Here is a 14,893-nt window from a genome sequence, read left to right as displayed (position 1 = left end):
TTATGTTATTTTGGGTGGTTCTAGAGAATAAAACACAAGTATCCACTGCTTTTCAAAAGTTTGTAATGTCATTTCACTTTTCCCAAAGACTTACTTGTACCTGTTGTCACTGATCGAAAGAAATCCAGAGAGGATATTTACTTTAATTTAAAAAGATGATAAGCAAAACTAATGGCCAGGGTTAGTTTTGCAGTGGGCACTCAACAGAGGCAGAGGCAGAGCACATCCTGAGCAGGTGGAGTGGTGCCCCGCTGCTCTTACCCAGGAAACCAGGCTCGGCATCTCCGTGTCCAGTCCCCAGAGCTTTGAACTGTGAGTGAGCATCTAGGCTTTATCTCTGTTTTGTTCATCTGTTAGCAAGATATGTCTTAAGGTATCAGAAAAGCCTAGAAGAGGTGATCTTTGGTATCTTGGAATGCTCGCAAATTTTTTTCCATATAAATTGATGGTAATTGCTCCTTTACTTGATGTCATTTTGGCCTGTTGAAGGTTTTGTAAGAACACTCCTTTTGGATAGTGGAAACCTGTCATTAAATGTAAAATCAAAACCTGAAAAGAAAATTGATTTTTTTCTTTGATGTTCCTCAGATTCAAATGTAGTGGCCCAAGATATTTCAGAAAGGAGGTGTTGAAGGGAGTGGCTAAAACACGGAAAAATTTTAAAATCAATAAATCCCCAGATTCTATGACGGTCTCTGCTGTGTCCCCTTCCCAATACAGTGAAAGCAGAAGGTTGAACTTATTAGAAGGTAAACCAAATCTCTCTGGAGTAAGGGATGTGAGGCGAACTCGAGGATGAGGGCACAGACAAGATACAGAGGTGGCATCAACTTTGCTTAAAAATTTATTTATTTATTTATTTATTTATTTATTTATTTGAGAGAGAGAACAGGGGGAGGGGCAGAGGGCAAGAGAGACAAGCACACTGCCTGGTGAGCAAGGAGCCCAATGCCAGGCTTGATCCCAGGACCCTGAGATCATGACCTGAGCCAAAGGCAGATCCTTAATCGACTGAGCCACTTGGGTACCCCTGGAGTCAACTCTTAAATACAGAATTGGGAGTCTTGGTGCTCTTCATGTGAATTTCCAGAATGTTTGCTTCCAGACCTATAAAAATTGCCATGAGGAGTTCCATGATCACATGATCAAATGATCCAGCTGATCACTAAACTACTCAACTATATCACCAATCAGTTGAGATACCCAAATGAAATTTTTAAAACCTCAATTTTATATTGAATAGCACATCAAGTGTCACTAAATATCTGGGATAACTTGGTAATTTCAAGAGAGCCAGAGACAGAAAGAAAATACAAATATTGAAAAAAACAGTCAAGATTTATATTTACAGATACAGACGATAGAAAATGAAACAGAAATAATTTGGGGGGATGCCTGGGTGGCTCAGCAGTTTAGAGCTTGCTTTTGGCCCAGGGTGTGATCCTGGAGACCCGGGATTGAGTCCCACATCAGGCTCCCTGCATGGAGCCTGCTTCTCCCTCTGCCTGTCTCTCTGCCTCTCTCTGTGTCTCTCATGAATAAATAAACAAAATATTTAAAAACATAATTTTTTGAAAAATAAAAATACACATATGATATATATATGCATAGACTATGCTATATAACCATATTTTAAAACTAAAAAATAGTGAGAACATCATTTTTAAGAATTTTTGAAAATATCCTTAAAGTCTAGTTGAATTTTTTTTTTTAAATTATGATAATCACAGAAAGAGAGAGAGGTAGAGACATAGGCAGAGGGAGAAGCAGGCTCCATGCACCAGGAGCCCGATGTGGGATTCGATCCCGGGTCTCCAGGATCACGCCCTGGGCCAAAGGCAGGCGCCAAACCACTGCGCCACCCAGGAATCCCTTAAAGTCTAGTTGAATAGGTAACTGACATCTTATGTGGGCTTCAGCTTCAATATGTTGGGATAACTTTTTTACATACATAGAAAACATGACCTCCCACAGATGTTTAGTTAGAAAGAGAGGAGTTTTTAAAAGGACTTTTCAGATAATAATGGGTATTTTTGGTCCTGTACAGAAAACTGATTTTTTTTGTGGGATCTATGCTGTGTATATTTGAGAGATGGTGACAAATCAGAGAGAAGAGAAACAAAGAGAATTAGAACTCAGGAAGATGGAGAAAAAAACAAACATGAAGACAGGAGACAGGTGGCTGAGGAAGAGGAGGAAGAAAGGAGGAGAAGCCACAGCAAGAGACAGGATGGGAGAAAGAACAGGAAGGAAAAGACATGAAGGAGAGTACAGGCAGAAAAGAAACAGCTGAATTGTCTATTTCCAGAGAAAAAATTAAAAATTTTAGCATAATCTCACCTTCCAGAGAGTCGTAGACTATTTAATTTTTAGGCAGCATTTCTGGTTCTTTTCCCACGATAAACTTAATTTTTGTTTACTGGTTGGTATAAAGCTTCATTTCAAATAGTTTGGTTGGAGCAATACCAATGTGAGAATTTTGTAAACAAAACAAAACAAAAAAACCCAAAATGGGGTTAAGACTATTTCTTCACCCTCTAAGTACCAGAGGGTGATTCCTTTGGATCCTTAGATCCAAAGATTCCTTTGTTGACAAAGAAAAATTATAAATCAAAGTCAACTGGCAGTAACATCTTAGAACCTCAACACTCTCACACAGTTCTATGATTTCCTCATCTTTCTTGCTGGAGGGTGGGTAATTCTCTGACCTCATGTGTCCAGAGGGTTGCGTCTACACTGGAGTTGCTTTCTTGGCTCAACTCCCGCCTTTAACTTTTCCCAGGTGGGGAGGATCCAACTCAGATTGGAGTTTGATTGATGGAATGTAAACTGCGAAGCTGAGAACCTTCTGAGTCCCCACCTAAGAATGTGTTAATTCCTGTAGGGGGGTCGTATTCTTTCATCCCTATGGTGAAAGAGGGACAATCACTTTGGGTGAAGTTGCCTCAATAGCAGACATTTTTAAAGCTCTTTTGGCTAGAGGTTTTTCCTATTCTCTCATAGCTCCATCTTCCTATCGCGTGACATAATGATTTATGTTGATTTCTCACGACTTATTTCTTAATGGATTTCAAACTGGAAGGGTTTATGTTGTCATTTTAAAATTAATTAAAATAATATGAATTTTAAAAATAATTTCATAGTTGCCCTAGCCATAGTTTTTGTATTTAATAGCCGCAGGTGGCTACTATTACTCTGTTGGAAAGCACTGAGTTATAAACATTTATAAACATATTCATAATTACAGAAAGTGCTGTAGGACAATATTGTTCTAGAAAATACCTTCATTCTATGTATGGATCATTTTTTTCTGCTAGAGAAGTCTAGAGTCTTAGGCATGGCAGCACACTATAGCATATCTAATGCTTTTGCATTATTTTAACATATATTAATTAAATAATTTAAATAGTCTTTTATAAAATGATGGATATATCATTAAAAGCAGTGGCCAGGAGTGCCTAGGTGGCTCAGTCAGCTGAGCATCCTCCTTGAGCTCAGGTGATGATCCCAGTGTCCTGGGATGGAGCCCTACATCAGGCTCCCTGCTCAGTGGGGAGTCTGCTTCTCCCTCTCCCTCTGCCTGCTGCTACCCCAGCTTGTGCTCTCTCTCTCTGTCAAATAAATAAATAAAACTTTAAAAAAGAAATAAAAACAATAGCCAAATTACAATATTCTGATACAATTATTTAAGAAATTCTAATCTAGATTTAAAATTACTTGAAATTTTTATTAGGTAAAATTTTTTTAAAGATTTTATTTATTTATTTATTCATGAGAGACACACAGAGAGAGGCAGAAACACAGGCAGGAGGGAGAAGCAGGCTCCATGCAGGGAGCCCGATGTGGGACTTGATCCCAGGACTCTGGGATCATGTCCTGAGCCAAAGGCAGACGTTCAACCACTGAGCCACCCAGGTGTCCCTTATTAGGTAAAAAAATTAAAAATGTTTGTATATATGTTTGTATGTGTATATGGAAAGAAATAGAAATTGAGAGAGAAAAAATAATAATAATAATAAAAAGAAAAGAAATTGAAAGACCCCCAATTAAAAGCTAACTCCTTCCTATACCAAGATATCTGTAATACAATTAATTATTTTTACCAACATATATTTAGTAATTTCCAAGTGCCAGGTACAAAGAGTATGAAGATAAAGCAAAGGCATAATCTTTTTTGGTGGAGCCCTATGAGATGTTACTGAGCCATATGGGTTTGCCATGACCTGGGTGCAGGAGAGGGAAGGGCTACTTTTGAATTGATTCTTTTGCCCTAGGCTCGGAGGCTGAGCTGCATATGGTGGAGCAAGAGGAGACTCATCACAGAGCACTATAAATAGCTTTTTATATATTTATTTATTTTTAAATGCATTTCATATATGTGCCTGAATGACAAGGCTAAGTGCCAGAGCATGTTCCTGAATAGCAAACTCAAACCAGTGATGACCTCACATGATCTTGAAAAAATGTGGCTCTCGATTAGTTCCATAGCTTTTGTTCACTGCAGTGGGTTGGAAGTCAGCAGTTTACATATTTCTCATTGCAGAAGAACTTGATGTCATGCTTTCAAGATAGTCTGCATTGCTAGAAGCTCTTAGCTCTTATGTTCCATTTTAAGGTTGGATGAGCAGTGCTATCTTTATGCATGTAGGTTTATCGACCATGAATAACACCTGCAATTGACTAGTAATGACTCTTTAAAAAAAGGGTGCAGGTAACAATAAAGCTGTTGACATATCTGGACTATAGTGGAGAAGTTTACAGTAAAACAGCAGTAATGCATACATATCAGTGTATTGTTTGAATGTGAAGGCAGTGCTTATGAATATATTGTGCTACTTCTATTTTACATATCCAATGTAAATCTATAGGAAAATTATTTCTTCCAGTTAATGGGAAATTATTCTGTCAAGTTCATCTACTGGTGTCCATCACAATGATTGAAACAAAGGGTTTCATTCAGAAAATTCTTACACAATGAACTGGTTGGTGTTTGATAGCCTTTCATTCACATGTCTGCTAGTTAAAGTCATGCTGAATTGATACTATCTAGGTAGAAGCTGAGACTAATAAGTCCTTTTCCTAAATGGAATATAAAAATTAATTAGGAAATTTTTGAGGGGGACGCCTGGGTGGCTCAGCAGTTGAGTGTCTGCCTTTGGCTCAGGGCGTGATCTCGGGATGCCCCAAGTCCCACATTGGGCTCCCTGCATGGAACCTGCTTCTCCCTCTATGTCTCTGCCTCTCTCTTTCTCTCTCTCATGAATAAATAAATTAAACCTTAAAAAAAAAGAAATTTTTGAGAAATAGTAGACCAGAACATAATTGCATAGCATCATAAGCTATTTATACAACAAAAAGCAATGGTTTGGATATTAAAATAGCCATGTTTTAAACTTCAAATAGTAATTATGAATGTAGCACAATGAACCCTTTTGATGCAATAGCATGAATTTTCCTACTGAAATTAATCTAGGCCACTATATAATTATTAAATCATATTTTATTCTTAATCTTTATACTTATAGTATTTTTTGCTTGTCTTTATTATTTTATTTCTTAGAGTATTTTATTCTTAGACTATTTTATTTCTTAGACTATTTTGATTAACTATTTCTAAATCTATATGATAAATTCTGCAGATATTTGGCTAAAGCAAGGATTCCAATACACTATTAAATATATATCTTTACATACCAATTTAGGATTGTATTAGTCTTTAATATATGGAATAAGTGAGCTAGCAACCCATTGTTGATTTCTTAAAAAGAAAGAGGAACACAATTTTGGGAGTTTCCTGCAGTTAAAAAAATTTCAGTTGTAAAATGCTTTTCATATTCATAAAAGTGTAGACTGGTAAATCTTTTAAAACTCCTTTTGGTGTGACTCTCAACAGGGCACTGAATCCAAAATTCTCTATATTTTTAGAGCAATGCTATGCCCATAAAACCCTTAAATTTTATCACTTCAGACTTCAATATTCACCAATGGATTGAAATAAGATTCTTTGTGAAATAAGGTTGTGACTCATGATTCTGAAATCTAACTGCATAGACCCTGAAAAGCCATGAATATAGATGAGAAAGTATTGCTGACTGAAGCAAGACATTTACAAACTGTCTTTTACTTTGAAGAAGCTATTTAACAGAATCATGTGGCTGAAAATAGCTATTTTTATGTAATGGAAATATTTAACTTAGTTGTTACTTTCAACAGTATTTCTCAGTATTATTAGCAAGCAGCTCTGAAAATATGGATTAATAAATTCTAGTGCTAAGTGACACCTTGGCATGATAATGGTTATGTCATTCTTTTATAGAAGAACTGGACTCAACACACAAGAAGTTAGGGAAAATATTTTGACATCTTAGATGGCACAAATGAAATAATGTTTTATAATTCATTGTTATCTTGTATCCACAATAAGTTTTACATTATGTAAAACACCCACATTTTACAGAATAGAATAGATGTAGACATTATATATATAGGATCTAGGGTCCTATATTAAAGATATTTGAACAATTATATAAGGTTGTGTTTCCTCACACAAAGTCAACACAAATTTGACAGGTTTTTAGCAAGCTTGGTTATCTCAATGAGAAGATGATTCCACAGATTCTGCACGTACAAACATAAAATGAAGATAATATGTAAAGGGCTCTGTCACAGGTTGAATTCCTCAAGAAGCAGACTCTAAAACAGATTAATGTGTAATGTTTATTAGAGCATGCTCTTAGGATCAGCACTTGAGGGGAAGGAAGAGAAGCAACACTGGGCAGAGTGAGGAGGTGGTCTCAATGGAGTCTCTACAAAGGCCTCCACCACTATAAGGAACGAGCTCTGTAGAGCAAGTAACCCTTCAGAATGTTCCAAGGTGGGATAAGAACACTGGGATTTTGGATCCAAGATAACTCGTAATTGGTTGCCAGTTGTATAGAATAGGTTATGACTCTGAGCAAAGCAACTCTCTTTAGATAATCCTTAAGAGTCTGAAAATGAGAACTGTCACCTCCCACTTTTATAGGAGCTGGGATTAACAGGAGATATGACACAACTGCCATCACCAGTCCTAAGAGATTATATTTAAACAGTTCTATAGTCCAAGGCATGCAGTTTCCTAGCAGTATGGTTTGGGCCATGCAGCTTCATTGTCAGGCAAACTAAAGATAATGGGTGGTTTAGATATTAATTTAAAGCAAAAATTTTTTAAGATAGATAATTCAATTATACATATTGTAGAATTTAGAGTCTCTGTCTTTTCATGTACTGTTATCAATAATTAACATCGCTTATTGATGGGTATCTGTCCTTTCAATAATTCTACAAATAATTGTTTTATATGATATTAATGATTGTTTGACATTTATGGCAAAAGTCTACATGAAATTGAGATAAATCAATAATTGAAAATGTGTTTATGAAGAATTTCGATGTAAGCAATATTATGCTAAATTCTTTTAAATTAGAACCAATTATATTTTTGTATCTTTTGAATAAATTATAACCTTACTGGGACTATAAGACACAAGCAGGAATACTGCGAGTGCTGTATTGAAGAGAAAATACTTAATTATATCACTTGGAGCACACGGGTTTCAAAACTATCAAAGAGTTGGCTTAGTTCTTGATAGATAAATAATAATTTAAGAGCTATTATATATATTAATTATATATATATATGTGTGTGTGTCTCTACACACATACACGCATGTAACATTATATAATTTAAAATTTTGCTTTTCAAATTTTGTAAAATGCTATCATATATTTAATTGGAACATATAAAGCTAATTTGGGGAATTGGCTGTTCTTCATAATTCTCTTCTCATTGAGGGAAATGAAACTCTCTTCCAGTTATTTATTTTTGTTACATTATTTTACCCTTATGTTGATTCTTTTTGTTCTCCATGGCTTTTAGATTCTCTCTTTGTTTTGTTTTTCCTCTTGGACAATTTGTTTTCTTTGATTCATGGTCTTGTTTTAGTCTAGTGGTGGTATATTCTCACATTGCCTTTGCTTAACTAAATTCAGGTAACAATTAATTGACTGACTAATTGTAAGAAATTTATTTTTCACATGTGAGCTATTGTTATGTCACATAGGTATGTGTGGAAGATACTGTGTCGAGATTCTTCATATTTTCCATATCTGGGTAGCTTGGGATAGAATCTGTAAGGTGTGTGGACATTATTATTCCTTCCCTTGCATATTTAAGTCTAATGATTTATCCTTTAAGAAATATGACCTAGATGTTAATGATTATCAATTTTTCTGTAACTTGAAGTCATGACAGAGAAGAGGGAGAAGGAATCTTTAACATATAACACTGTAAGCACAGGGCATTGCTCTCATTATTTGATATTATTAGATAGATAATCCATAATTTTTCAACAGTGTTCAAACATATCTCTGATATTTTAGGGATGAGAAAAGAAATCGAGTCCCATGGAGATCTTTAATACAGGTGATAGCATAGGCGATTTTTCTTCAATCAGAAATAATTTATCCAAATGCACATGCCTCCAAATTAGACCTTTATTCCAAGTGTTATTTTCAGTATTAAGAAGTTGAAATTTAGAAAGAATAAATTAACCTCTTAATTTTTGTCTTTCTCAATTTGAAGCATCAGCAAGAAATTTCAGTTTTTAATTTTTATACTGATTCTGGGCACTAGGAAGAGGAGTAAACTATCATTTTGTGCAGAACATTTGAAGTATAGTGAATTGAGATATATGTTTTAAATTATTGGATTTAAATAATTTAAATTATTTTTGAAATTAACTACCAGACTATACAAATTATTTTGTTATGTCTTGAATAAGAGGAGGGTTTCACACATGGGAGAGTCTTAGTATATGTCTAGGTGTGTATGTATCTTTATGTGTGGTATGTGGAAGGTGGGTATGTCTGTGCATTTTAAGACATATCATATTTATCTAATATTTAATAAAGAACATTTTACATGTAATTACAGATATTGTATATATTATATATTTAGTTTTTATTTAATAATATATTTATTATATAGTTTTATATATTTAATGTATATTAAAATATATATTGTATCACAGTGTTTCTACATAAACTCTCTTAAATCTGAAATCCTGATCTTTCCTCCTTAATATTTTCATATATTAATGTAGTGAAATACATCAATATATTTTCTAATGTGAGTCATCTTACATTCCTATTACCAAATCCATGTGCTTATATTTGTGTGGATTAATTTAATACATCTCAGGATGAAATTTGATATGATGAATGCTCTTAATTTGTAAGATTTTTGTTTGTTTATTTATTGCCTCACCATCTTTACTATGAGATTTATTCTCAATTTGTATCTATTTGGGAAACTAACATTGAGAAAAAATTTAAATTTTTTACTTAATATGGGCAACCCCGGGTGGCTCAGTGGTTTAGCACCACCTTCAGCCCAGGGCCTGATCCTGGAGTCCCAGGATCCAGTCCACATCAGGCTCCCTGCATGGAGCCTTCTTCTCCCTCTGCCTATGTTTCTGCCTCTCTCTGTCTCTCATGAATAAATAAATAAAATCTTAAAAAAAATAAAAAAAATAAAGCTTTTACTTAATGCTTCAATTTATATTTTCTTGATGTATATCCATATCACTTAGCATTTCAGATGTGTTGGTAAATAGTTACGTAAGTTTGTCCTCATATCACTGTATATCTGTAACTATGCTCTTCCTCGTTTCTGTTATTCATTTGTTTAAATCCTCACTCTTTTTGTCTCATTGTAATTTTTCTCTTAGATTCCCCAAATATATTTATTTTTCAATTTCCAACTTAAGTTTTTGTTAGCTTAAATATCTGTTCTTATGTTTTTCTATTCTGCAGGACTTCTTTAAAAAATAATTCAATTTATTTAAACTAAGACAAAGCAAAACTAAAAAAGAAAAAAACAGTTCACCCATTTCTCCCACCTCCACCCACCTGCCTCTTGCAACCACTAATGTGTTCTATCTATGAACTTGGCTTTTGGGGTTTTGATTTGTAATGTTTCATTTTGGATTCCACATATAAAACAGATCATATGCTATTTGTTTTTATCTGATGGTTCACTTAGCATAATGCCTGAGTTTTTAATCAGGTTTTTTTTTTTTTTTTTTTGCTATTGAGTTGTATGAATTAATTCTATATTTTGGATTTTAACCCCTTATCAGATACACAGTTCATTATTATTTTCTTTCTTGGAAAGGTTGCCTTTCCATCTTATTGATGGTTTCCTTTGTTGTGCAAAGACGTTTTAGTTTGATGATTCTTTATTTTTGCTTTTTTCTTTTGCTTCTATTTGTGGTTTCAGATTAAAAAAATGATCATCGAAGAGCTTACCTCATGTCAAGGAACTGACCACATATGTTTTCTTCTAGGAGTTTTATGGTTTCAGGCCTTAAATTCAATTCTTTAACCAATTGTCAATTAATTTCTGTGTCTGGTATAAGATAGTGTTTCAGTTTCCCTTTTTTTTTTTTTTTTTTTTGCATGGGGCTGTCCAGCTTTCCCAGAACTATTTATTAAAGAGACTTTCCCATTTCATTGTTTATTCTTGGCTCCTTGTATATGAGTTAAATTTCATAGCGGCCTGCTTGCTTGTGCTTAGTTAGGACAATATAGTTAAAAGAAGTTTTTCGAACAATTCTGCATATGTTTAAGAACAGGGAAACTTATAGCACAAAGGGAATTCTTTATTTTTATTTGTCTTTCTTTTCTAGTTTGTAGCACAAAGGCAATTCTGAAAGATTTTCAAGGCACAGGTGAATGATCCAAACTTAGGGAACACAGGAGATATGGATACTTATAATGAATTATTCCTGGAAATTTCAGACTTTATCTCTAGGCATCTCCTACTTCTTCAGACTTCTTAATATTCTGTTCTAATTTTGTGGGTCTCAGAATAGAGAAGTGACTCTGGCTGTGGGGAAAAGAGGACCAACGGGAGAGGTAAGCTAGAGAAGCAGTCTTCTCTCTCAGTCAGAACTAAATCTTGATGGTGGTAATTTTAAGCCAAGGACATTCATGCCTTCCCTCAGTCATCTAAGACCTGCAGAAGATTTTGTCCCAGCTCAACCTGACCTACCGCTCTGGGTACTAGAGGAATTAAATTGATCTAGTGTAGTTAAGCAGGCTCCCTGATGGCAGAGTGAACAAACTCATTATTGCATCCAACCTATAGGGCAAGTCAGAAAGCAATATCTGCAAATGCGAAGTTCAGAGTACTGCTCTCACCTCCTTGCAGGAGAAATGAAGGTGTGGTTGAACATGGAGTTAGAAGAAGAACTATAGTCAACAATCTGAATTGTGGAATTACCCCTCCCTTAATTTAACTGTGGTTCTTTTCAGCTAGCACACCCAGAGCAGAATATGAGGAACTAGATTCAAAGTAGTAGAAAAAAATCAAGATTAGTGATGAGAAAGACACTATCTCTAAGGCGTGCCAATGACAACAATTCTAGATGAAGAGAAGAAGCAATTCATTACACACTGGATTTATTTATATTACATTTGAGATGCAAAAGAAGAACACTGCCAATATAATTAAGGACTATTCAGCATGCGGTGCTAATACCCTCAGAAGACAGCCTGGAGAAAGTACTTGATGCTAAAAATGCATTTTTTATATTATGTCATACTCCATAAGGCACGTGGAGGAAGGATTTGGAGGACAGATGTTACTTTCAGGAATTGCAAATACTTCCCTCAAGAAAAAGTGAAATGGGTGGGAAAATAAATATAACAATATTTGGCCCATAAGTCTTGTTAAGGAATTGAGAGTCTCTGTTTAGCAAACTATTGTGGAAGTCTTTTAGTAAGAGGTTGACAGTTTTCTTCCGTAAAGAGCCAGCGAGACTTCCGTACAGTCCCCATTGCAACTACTTAACTCTACATGTTTAGAACCGAAGTAGTCATTAAGTATACATAAATGAATGGGTTTGGCTATTTTCCAATAAGCTTTATTTCAAAAACAGGCAAACAAACAAGTGCTGAGACATTATGTGGTTCATGGGCTATAGTTTACCCACCTCTGGTTCCAAACGAGGTCCTATGGGCATATATTAAAAGAAGAATATGAGGGGCACCTGAGTGGCTCAGCCAGTTAAGTGTCATACTCTTGGTTTTGGCTCAGATCATGATCTCAGGGTCTTGAGATCAAGCCTCTTCAGGGCATGGAGCCTGTTTGAGATTCTCTCTCCTCCTCTGCTAGTCCCTCCATGCCCTCTTTCTCTTAAAATAAAATTAAAAAGTTAAAAAGTGTAAATTATTAAGAAGATATTATGGTAAAAATAAGGGGTAAATTAGTACATCCATAACTTTGGAACTTTGTAGGAATGCTAAGGAAGGTACAGGGTAGGGAGTGAGAGAGGTAGCCGTATCAGGCAGGGAGGTCACTTAAGGCAGTGGCAAAAGATGGTGGAAAGGGATTCTGCTGATAGTTGACCATAGCATGACCTATTATCCAATTTGATTCTATTTATATAACTGCCATGTAGAGCCCTGCAGCTCCTGAACTTTCAGTGAGATTTGTTTTACAGACCAGCACACTATAAAATAAATATTTTATTAGCCTATGTTTATTTATTTGCCTACACAGAGACTATTAAGGAATATAGTTTGATTTTCATGTGTGATTGGTGGGAATCAAAGAGATAAAAACTCTACTTGCGTATGCTAAGAATGATATTCTGAGTCCTGTGGACATGGTAACTGGGAGCCAATGATCTTGAGATCTTAAGCACTTACCCATGTGCAGTAATCTTGGGGAAGATAGCAGATGGTTGATGGGAGCTAAAATCAGGGTATGTGAGAATCTCGACTCCTTAGACCTTTTCAATGATTATGCATATATTAATCTTATAAAATGGTCATATGGGTGCCTGCTAGGCCTCAGGAAAATATGTATTTTATTTCATTCTTTCCTGGAAATTATTATGTTATTGTTTATGGCTAAAATCAATGTTTGCTGAATCTAGTACAAAAATTGGCTGAAACAGAGTTTATCAGTGGTGTGCTTTTTCTTGTTATTTTATTACTAGGCACCACTATTGAGATTCTGATTTAGTAGGGTCTAGGTGGGTTTTGGGACTGTCATTTTTAAAAATCGGCTCAGATCTTTTTCATATGTCACTGATTTGGAAATCACTATATGTGTTGGAGCATAATTTGAGTAAAGAAGAAATTACCTACTACCAAGAAAAGCATTTTTGACATTTAAGGGTTTTATTCACAAAAAATGGATGAATCTTTGTCTAGTAGGACTATAGGTAGGAAGTAACCTATTTAATGTCAAGAAGGTTTTGAATGGAGTGCCTGGGTGGCTCAGTTAAGTGTCTGACTCTTGGATTTGTCTCAGGTTATGATCTCATGGGTTGGGGGATGGAAACCTACATCTGACTCTGTGCTCAGTGGAGTGTCTGCTGGGGATCCTCTCCCTCTGTCCCAATCAGTTCTCCATGCTTGGGTAAAGCATATGTCATCCGATATCTTCTCTCTTCTTTCTTTTTAAAGATTTATTTATTATTTTATAGAGACAGCAGGGGGAGGGTCAGAGAAAACTCTGCTATCAAAGGGAATACAATCTATATTAGGAAGACTGAGAATTGCAGAGTCACTAATTAGAGAGCCAAAATTTTCTATAATACTGGAAAACCTTTAAGATAATTAAATTGAATAGTTTTTATATCCTGTCACACCTGCACATACAGTTCATAGCAAAAGACCATCGGAAGAGACTTGAGTGAGTTACTATGGTCGTAAAATGACTCCGTAAATGCAATGCCAAGTAAAGATTGTGCTTTATTTTTATTGTTGGAGGAAGTACCTATGGAAAGGCCCACTCTGTCCACCATCTTTGATAAGTGTAAAGCTCTGTAGAGTAAAAATAAGCTTTTAGAGGACAATCTGTGTGAGCCCGTGGTTGATAATTTTCCAGAATTGAAGGGAGAGGATGTTTCACTAAAATCTTCAGGATAAGCATTCATCATGTACTTCCAATCCAGTAATACTGCCATCAGTATCGGACACCATAATGCATTCAGCAAGCATTTAGGGAACACTCAATATGTTTGAAAAACCTACGTATAGCATTGAGAAACTGCCAGAGACCAAAATAGACAAAGGCCTTAAGATATTAGACTTATATTTTGGAGAGGAAGACTGACAATAAATACTGAGTTATTTCTTAAATAAATACCCAGTAGTCCCCTTTATGCATGGGAGATATGTTCCAAGACCCCCAATTAATACCTGGAACCACAGATAGTACCAAATGGTAAATATACTGTTTTATTTTCCTATACATACATTCCTATGCAAAACTTTAATTTGCAAATTAGGAAAAGTAAGAGAGTAACAAAATTACTAATAATAGAACAATTATAAACAATATACTGTAATAAAATGCTTGTGAATATGATCTCTCTCACTCTCTCAAAATATCTTACTGGGCTGTGCTCACCCTTCCTCTTCTTGTTATGATGTGAAATGATAAAATGCCTCTGTGGTGAGATGAAGTGAAGTGAATGATACAGGCACCGTGACATAGCGTTGGGCTAACATTTACGTCTTGACAATGTATCAGAAGGAGGATCTTCCACTGCCAGACTGGTTGACCACGAGTAACTGAGACTATGGAAAGCTAAGCTGCAGATAAGGCAACAGTATTGTGTTACACAAGTCAGATATTGCAAAGACCCCTAAGGAAAAATGTAACATGATGATAAGATTACAGCGGTGGAACAGGAAGATGTTAGTTACACAGAGGGAGGATGGGGGAAGACAAAGATGTCTCTATGAGGAAACAGCACAGCAGAAATCTGAATGGAGTGAAGGGGGGGGGGGGTCCCATGACAGTATCTCTAGTCAGGTAAAGCAGCATGTT

This window comes from Canis lupus, chromosome 31, assembly GCF_048164855.1.
Source record: "Canis lupus baileyi chromosome 31, mCanLup2.hap1, whole genome shotgun sequence".
NCBI classification, from domain to species: domain Eukaryota; kingdom Metazoa; phylum Chordata; class Mammalia; order Carnivora; family Canidae; genus Canis; species Canis lupus.
The sequence above is the reverse complement of the archived record's forward strand: the minus strand, read 5'-3'. Positions refer to the sequence as shown.